We start from the raw sequence: 8,407 nt of genomic DNA on the forward strand, positions 1-8,407 counted from the left end.
CCACCCACACCTTTGTCCTCCTCCTCCTCCTCCTCCTCCTCCTCCTCCTCCTCCTCCTCTCTCACCTCCTACCCTTTCTTCCTTTTCCTATAATCTCCTTTCCTCCCTCGCTTCCTATACGCTTTCTTTCCTCGTCCCTACTTTTAAACCCTTTTTTTCCTTCTTGCCTACCATTCTACCACCCTCAGTTGCCCCTCAGTCCCTCCTACTCTCACTCTCGACCTCACTCCCGCCTTTACCTCCTTTCCTTCAACACCAACCTTCTGTTCCCCCACTCATCCATCGTCTCCCTGTTCTTCCTATCCTTTATCCCTCTCACACTCCTTCCCGCTCCCTCCTTCCCTCCCTGCAGTGTCCCGCGGGTCCTCGGTGTCCTTCCCCAACTTTCAGCTGTAAGAAGCTCCCCTTGAAGCCTGAATGTGTCCCTAGATGCCCCTGGCTGTCCCTGGCTGTCCCTGAAGCTGTCTTTAGTGTTGACTGTCTTGTTGCTGGTGCTGGTTTGAGTGATGTGCTCTTCCTGCCCTGCCTGCTGCTGATGCTGATGATGATGGTGCCTAAGTATCCCTTTACTAAATGTCTGTCTGTGTCTGGCTAATTGCTTCGCCTGGTGACCGCGCGTCTCTGGGTTCGAGTTTCAGTTTCGTGTGTAGAAAAGTTGTTTCGTTTGGTTTTAGTTAGTGTACTAGTGTGTGTGTGTGTGTGTGTGTGTGTGTGTGTGTGTGTGTGTGTGGTAGTAGCTTGCAGGATCATTATAGTAGTGGTTGTAGTTTCGTGTGTTTGTGTGTGTGTGTGTGTAGGTGTAGTGGGTGTGTAGTGTGGCAGTGTTGCGTGTGTATGCGTAGGCGTAGTGAGTGTGTAGTATGGCAGTGTTTTGTGTGTGTCTGTTTCTGTATGTGTCTGTGTGAGAGTAGTATTTCGGAGACTATAATGGTAGTAGTGGTTGTAATGGTAGTGATGAAGTGGTGATTAAAAGTGGTTATTAGAGTACCGGTGGCGATGTTTGTGGTGGTGACAGTATGTAGTAATAAATGACAGGACTGAAGTAAGAGTTAGTAAAGGCGTGGAGTAGTGGTAATAGCACAAGTAAATGTAGTAGTAGTAGTAGTAGTAGTAGTAGTAGTAGTAGTAGTAGTAGTAGGGAGCGACAGTAGTGTTTGTGGTAATGATGGATGATAATAGGGAAGTGCGGTACAGAAGGTAGAGAGTATCAAGATAGTGCTGGAGGAATATCTACACTTAAATACACTCTGAATCTACTCACACACACACACACACACACACACACACACACACACACACACACACACACACACACACACACACACACACACACACACACACACACACACACACACACACACACACACACACACACACACACACACACACACACACACACACACACACACACACACACACACACACACACACACACACACACACACACACACACACACACACACACACACACACACACACACACACACACACACGTTCACGTGTCGCCTCTTTGCAGGAGAATGGGCTGCTGCCAATGATCGAGATGCGCAAGAATTCGGTGGTCCAGTTTGAGGCGTCGAGTCCCTAGCACCTAGCCACCACCCTCAGGCCGCCGCCCACGCCTGGGGAGGGCAGGGCGCCGCGCCCCCGCCTCACCTGATCCACACAGTGACACGTGAGCATGAAACATCAGATCTCTGCTACCCAAGAGCCGCCGCTTCCTGGAGACTACTCCCACACCAGTGACGTCTCTTGTCTCCCATCAGTGTTCCGCAGCCTCTCCCCCCCACTGCCTCTCCCCCTATAAAGCTGCATTTCACGCTATGTCTTCCTCCCTCCATCCCTCGCCTCACCTCTCCATCTCGCGGCTGAAGAAGATTGAGCAACAAGTGGAGGAATTTTCCTACGAAACAAAGTTTGCGAAACTCGGTGAGAGAGAGAGAGAGAGAGAGAGAGAGAGAGAGAGAGAGAGAGAGAGAGAGAGAGAGAGAGAGAGAGAGAGAGAGAGATGATACGTAGAGTGTCAAGAACCAGGGAGGACGACGACGACGAGGGGACGAAGAGGTGGAGGAGAGGGAAAAACAGAATTAGGGGCAAGGACAAGAAAGAAGACTTAGAGGAGAGACCAAGAAAGACAAGACAAAAACAAGCGCTAAGTGGAGACATTTCTTGAAACTTGGGGGGACGAAAAATATATTTAAGTAAAAACCAGCCAACACAACACCGAAAGGGAGGCACCGCGGAGGGCAGCGTGGGAAGGAAATTGAAAACAAACAAGGCGAGTGGCAACTGACGCACTTGAAAAACAGAAACAAAGCAACTTCATTTTCAGTAAACAAAGGCAACACAAAAATAAACGGTACCGCAAAAGTAACTCGTGCAAAACGGAGGCCGAGTGAGTGAGTCTTTCCGGACACTTGGCTGCAAAGCGAGGCAGACTCACCGCAGCTGGTTGTCGTGGCCGGCGGGGTGGTGGCTGTGTCGCACCGCGTCGTTACATACAGAGAACAATGGTGCGTGGGTTGCCTTCACATAACGGAATAAAACACTGGCAACCCCAAACAGTGATTCACGATGCGCGTCATTATGTGGAAAAAACTCAGTGACACAAATCATGCAAACTTGAAAGGACATGTTGACCTGCAAACATTGTGGCCGCCATAAAGTTGCAGCTGCCAGCGGGACACCTCAGCCGCAACGTGACAGCTTCCTGCGCCGCCATGACCCTCCCACGGAAGCCACAGTGCCTCCAACACACCAGACTCGTCCCCTGCCTCACCATGGATCACGAAGAGAGCGGCGGTGCTCCAGGGAAGGGGACGCCTACAGAGGAACAGGGTGTCTGACGGAGAGTCTAACGGAGGGTACTCGTTTCATGCCACTCTCTGCCCCAAGATGTTACGTACAATGTTACGTACGAGTATATACACACATCGCCTTGACTATACGAGCCTTCACGCACTTTGTATCGGACTTTTAGCCATTCTTTTGTTTCATGGCGAGGCGAGACAGTGTTGTGAAGTGACCTGCGTGTTGTTGTTGTGAGTTGTGAGTGTCTGACTGTGGCTGGAAGTGAGGTCACGTCCAGGCAAAGGTTGTGTTTATCGAGACACTTATGGTTGTATTTTTGTTCTAAGTTAGCAAGGGCATTGGTTTGATTTTAGTATTTGTTGTTATCTCCCTTGGTGATGGTGATGGTGATGGTGATGGTGATGGTGATGGTGATGGTGGTGAGTGTGGTGATGCATCGCGTGTGAATCTTGTTCTTCCTCTTGTTGATATAAATTGTACCTAATTGAGTATATGAGGATGATTTTCTCCTCTGTAAAAGGAAACGATGGAAAACACACACATGCACACGCACACACAAACACAAACACAAACACAAACACAAACACAAACACAAACACACACAAACACAAACACAAACACACACAAACACACACACACACACACACACACACACACACACACACACACACACACACACACACACACACACACACACACACACACACACACACACACACACACACACACACACGAACAACCCCTCGCTGGCTTCACAGAAAAAACAATAACAAATTCATGAAACAAAAGTCAAAATAAAACTAGATAATAAAAATACTGGTGTGTCATGAGGGGGGGAATGTCCAGGAGAAGAAAGTCATACCGGTTATCGAACACTGGGAGCACTTTCCTTCCCAGTATTTGGCAGCAGGTTACCGGGAAGAGACTAATCCTCCTCCTCCTCCTCCTCCTCCTCCTCCTCCTCCTCCTCAACATATTATTCCACCCAGAAATAGTTGAAAGATGGTGTTGGAATCTTATTTTCCTAATCCATTCCCAAACTCTCTCTCTGTCCCTCTCTCTCTCTCTCTCTCTCTCTCTCTCTCTCTCTCTCTCTCTCTCTCTCTCTCTCTCTCTCTCTCTCTCTCTCTCTCTCTCTCTCTCTCTCTCTCTGCGAAGGCTTACCAAAGGAGGTCATCAGTCCCCACCTTAAGCTATCGACTCTAAAAACTAACATTAAACTTGATTAATTATATCCCGCGAGTCTATCGGAGGCGCCTCGTTCATTACCGCAGCGGGGACGTCAATAATGCCTCGGCCGCGGGAACAAAGGACGCCCAGTGTGTCTAAAGAGCCAAGCCTGTCCTCTTCTCCTGTGCTTGACTGTCATTATCGCTGCTGAGAGAGAGAGAGAGAGAGAGAGAGAGAGAGAGAGAGAAGACTAGATTGAGGAAGCACTAACTGGTTATCTTTCGGTGTGTTACGTGTCGCGGCTTTGCTATACAGGTGCGATATGACCCGAGTGTTGTGAGGTGCTATTGATTTAAACAGTCTATCAGTTTATTATCAGTAAATGCAAAGCCCTGATGAGACAAAATTTAACCTCCAATCCTCAATTTTCGACATTCAAACCAAATAATTTTCACGCAACTGAGTGGGTTATACTTTCTTGGCTATCAAAACCTGCACCCGCATGATCTTTCTTTTCTTTTTTTATGCAAGAGAGGAGGACTGGCCAAGGACAACTAAAATATATAAAGAAAAAAAAGGTCCTCTCAGTTGCCAGTTTCCATATAGAGCCGATAGAATTAGCCAAAGGATAGGGACAAATATCTTCAAACTTAATCTAAACAAATGCCTGTGTCAAATATATATGAAAAAAAGTCGACCATAGCCTTGATAAGAGTCGAAAACGAAAGGTTACCAACACACACACACACACACACACACACACACACACACACACACACACACACACACACACACACACGAGGGTAAGCAAAATCAGATGCGTCATGAATCAAATAAGTAAAGAAGGAAGGAGGGAAGGAAAGAAGGAAAACAGGTATAGTACATAGATCAGCTTCACCATGAGACCAAGACTCGTAAATTGCCGCCACAAAGACACACCACCGTCGCGCCATAATTATTCACCTAATTATCAGTGTTTGGACGTGTTGGAGGCACCGAGATGGAGGAAGTTGGCCAGTCTGTCTCTGCGAGGGAGGGAGGGAGGGAGGGAGGAAAAGCAGGTAAGGGAGGATTATAACTTCCTCACGGCTTCCTTGCTCTTGGGAATATGGAAAAGGAGGAACAAGAGGAGGAACAAGAGGAGGAACAAGAGGAGAGACAAAAAGGAGGAATAAATGGAGAAGGAGGAATAGGAATAGGAAGAATAAGAGAAGGAAGGAGAGAATTAAGTGGAATAGGAGAAGACTTGAGCGTGTTGACTCCCACATTTCCCCCACACTTAAAAAAAGGAAGAGAAGAAAAAGAAGACCAGAAAACCCGTGAATCCTACCTGACCCTTTGCCTCTGAGACTGACAAGGACATAGGAGAGTAGCAGAGGGCGTGGGAGTATGTGAAAGCCAGTAGAAAAGCATGAAAGGGCGTGGAAGAGCATGACAGTGCCTGGGAAGAAGCGTGGGAGAGCATTTTAGGGTGTAGGGAGTGGAAGAGCGTGGGAGAAGGGATGGGAGAGCATGGGAGAGCGTATGAGAATGTAGGAAAGCGCCAAAGTGAGATTAACGGATCAAAGAGAGACTTAAAATAATCTCAATGTCCTGAAGACGAAAATTAAAGAGAGTCATTAGCAGTGTCAGTGAGTAGCGAGTAACGCCGCGAGTCACTGAAGAGTCACGGATGAGTTACGTGTAAGATAAGACGAGTCATTCAAAACAAGCAAACCACAGCAGCTAATCAAACGAGCAAACAAATACTGCGATAAATTAAACGCAATATCTGAAATACGAAGGAGGAGGAGGAGGAGGAGGAGGAGGAGGAGGAGAAGGAGGAGGAGGAGAAGGAGGAGAAGGACCAAGACATTCATAAATCGCTGGTTTAGTATTAAGACAAAAAAAAAAAAATCAAGTAAAGTAGTAACCTGTAAAATTGTATATAATGTGAAAAAAAATAATGATACAAATCCTGCCTCCCTTTTTTCGCACCTTTGATCAGTAGGTAATGAGAATATTAATTAAGAAGATGGAAAAATGCAAAAAAAAAAAAAGTGTGCCTGTAGAAGAGAAGAGAGGGAGTTAACAGAAGGAAGAGGAGGATGGACTGTGGAAGGGTAGAAAATTAAGACTAAGAGAGAAGGTTTTAAGAGGTTAGACAACTCAGCCATCCCTTGTATTCAGCTTGAGAGAGAGAGAGAGAGAGAGAGAGAGAGAGAGAGAGAGAGAGAGAGAGAGAGAGAGAGAGAGAGAGAGAGGCATTATTACTATTATTACTAAAGTTATGAGTGTGTACATAAGAGAACACGTTAATATGAACTGATTGAGAGATTATAATAAAGTTTATTAAAACATAATCAATGGAGTGATTATTATTTTTCCTACTACACACACACAGAGAGAGAGAGAGAGAGAGAGAGAGAGAGAGAGAGAGAGAGAGAGAGAGAGAGAGAGAGAGAGAGAGAGAGAGAGAGAGAGAGAGAGAGAGAGAGAGAGAGAGAGAGAGAGAGAGAGAGAGAGAGAGAGAGCAGAGAGAGAGAGAGAGAGAGAGAGAGAGAGAGAGAGAGAGAGAGAGAGAGAGAGAGAGAGAGAGAGAGAGAGAGAGAGAGAGAGAGAGAGAGAGAGAGAGAGAGAGAGAGAGAGAGAGAGAGAGAGAGAGAGAGAGAGAGAGAGAGAGAGAGAGAGAGAGAGAGAGAGAGAGAGAGAGAGAGAGAGAGAGAGAGAGAGAGAGAGAGAGAGAGAGAGAGAGAGAGAGAGAGAGAGAGAGAGAGAGAGAGAGAGAGAGAGAGAGAGAGAGAGAGAGAGAGAGAGAGAGAGAGAGAGAGAGAGAGAGAGAGAGAGAGAGAGAGAGAGAGAGAGAATGAATCAGGCGGGAACTCAACTCCCAAGCCTTCAGGAACTTAATTAAAGCAAGTACAATTGGCATGCTGGTAAAAGGCCGCCTGAGAGTCACCGAGGGACTGGCGGCACCTACATACCCTGCAGGACGCAACGAAAAGCTAGCGACTAAAATGTACCGGCAGTGAACAACGGGGAGGAGGATCTGAAGGGGGAGGTACTATTGCTGGTGAAGATGCACAGGAGAGAAGTAAAAGGAAATGAACACGTACAGTAAAACGAAAGAAAAAAAAGAAGAGAAAAATTTATAAGCGGGAAAAAATAAGACTGAAAATGTATAAATAAGAGATTAATTTATAAGTACAGGAATTACATTAAAAGAAATGATGTTTTAAAGAAATAGTAATATGAAAGGACCAATGAAATTAATTACATAAGGATTCATGAAATAAACTGCTAAGAAAGTAAGGAAATTAATAAAAAGCAGGAAAAAACAAAGGTACATAAAAAAAAGGAAAAGGGAAAGTGAGGAAAGAAAAAAACAAACAGTTGCAACGATAACATTTAATGAAAAATATCAATAAGAAAGCAAAAAAAAAATAATAGATCTTGTTAAATGATAAGAGAAAAATGAAAAAAAAGACGATTTATAAAGAAATGAACAATGAGAACAATAACATTAAATTTAGTCAAGAAAAAAAATATCATAAAAATACAACAGAATATTTAAATAACAAAATATAAACGATAAATTAAACAAATTAGGGAAGAAGAAAGTTATTAGAAATTTATAAATAAGAAAAAACTTGCCAATGGAGGAAAAACACTTCAAAATATAACACGAAGTACCAAAATAAAGGCAAAGAATATAGAAAGGAACAAATTGCAAGAGATGGAGACAAAAGGAAGAGAAAAAGAAGAAAGAGGAGAAAAAGAAACGCAGGTGAAAAATAGGAAGAAGAAAAGAGCGAGAGTGATGAATGAAGGCAGAGGACGACCAAAGAGAAAGAGAATGGAAACAAAATGAAGGTAAAGAAGGAGATAAAGGAGAGAAAAAAACAGTGGTAGAAAGCAAGAAAGATAAAGAAGGAAGAGGAGAGGGAAGAAGAATAAACTATAAAGAAAAGAAAAAAGGGAAGATAGTCAAGGAGATTGAATAGAAATAGATAAAAAAAAAAAAGCAATAAACAAGTGAATAAGAAAATGAATAGATAAAAAAAAACACGGGAAAAAATAGAAGCAAAGACAGATAAAGATGGCTAAAAATAAAAATATAAATAAAAAAAAGAAAAAACAAAAAAAAATTGGAGAAAAAAATAATTAAAACCACAATTTCTTGACACTTACATAAACTCACAACGCGTTTTCTTTCACCACCAATAGTAAGTCCGCCATTAACGTCGCATTCCATTCGTTCTAACTTGACGCACATGCCACGCCTCCTGCAACATGTACATACCACGCACCAATCAAAAAAGCTCCCTCGCCAAACAGTAGCCAATCACGTGCTGAGGAAGGAGAGAGCACGGAATGAGACAGGGGGGGAACACTGACTACACACACACACACACACACACACACACACACACACACACACACACAG

At 44.3% G+C, this 8,407-nt stretch overlaps 1 long non-coding RNA gene across 1 annotated transcript in view; it reads left to right on the plus strand.

Annotated features, from left to right (window-relative positions):
- Positions 1-1,457: 1,457 nt before the first annotated feature.
- Positions 1,458-8,407, plus strand: part of LOC123506862 — a 12,946-nt gene continuing 5,996 nt past the window's right edge. Inside the window, exon 1 of the long non-coding RNA XR_006675541.1 lies at positions 1,458-1,493. This is a non-coding gene — a long non-coding RNA (uncharacterized LOC123506862). The remainder of the gene's footprint in view (positions 1,494-8,407) is intronic.

The sequence above is a fragment of the Portunus trituberculatus genome, chromosome 21 (assembly GCF_017591435.1).
Source record: "Portunus trituberculatus isolate SZX2019 chromosome 21, ASM1759143v1, whole genome shotgun sequence".
NCBI lineage: Eukaryota > Metazoa > Arthropoda > Malacostraca > Decapoda > Portunidae > Portunus > Portunus trituberculatus.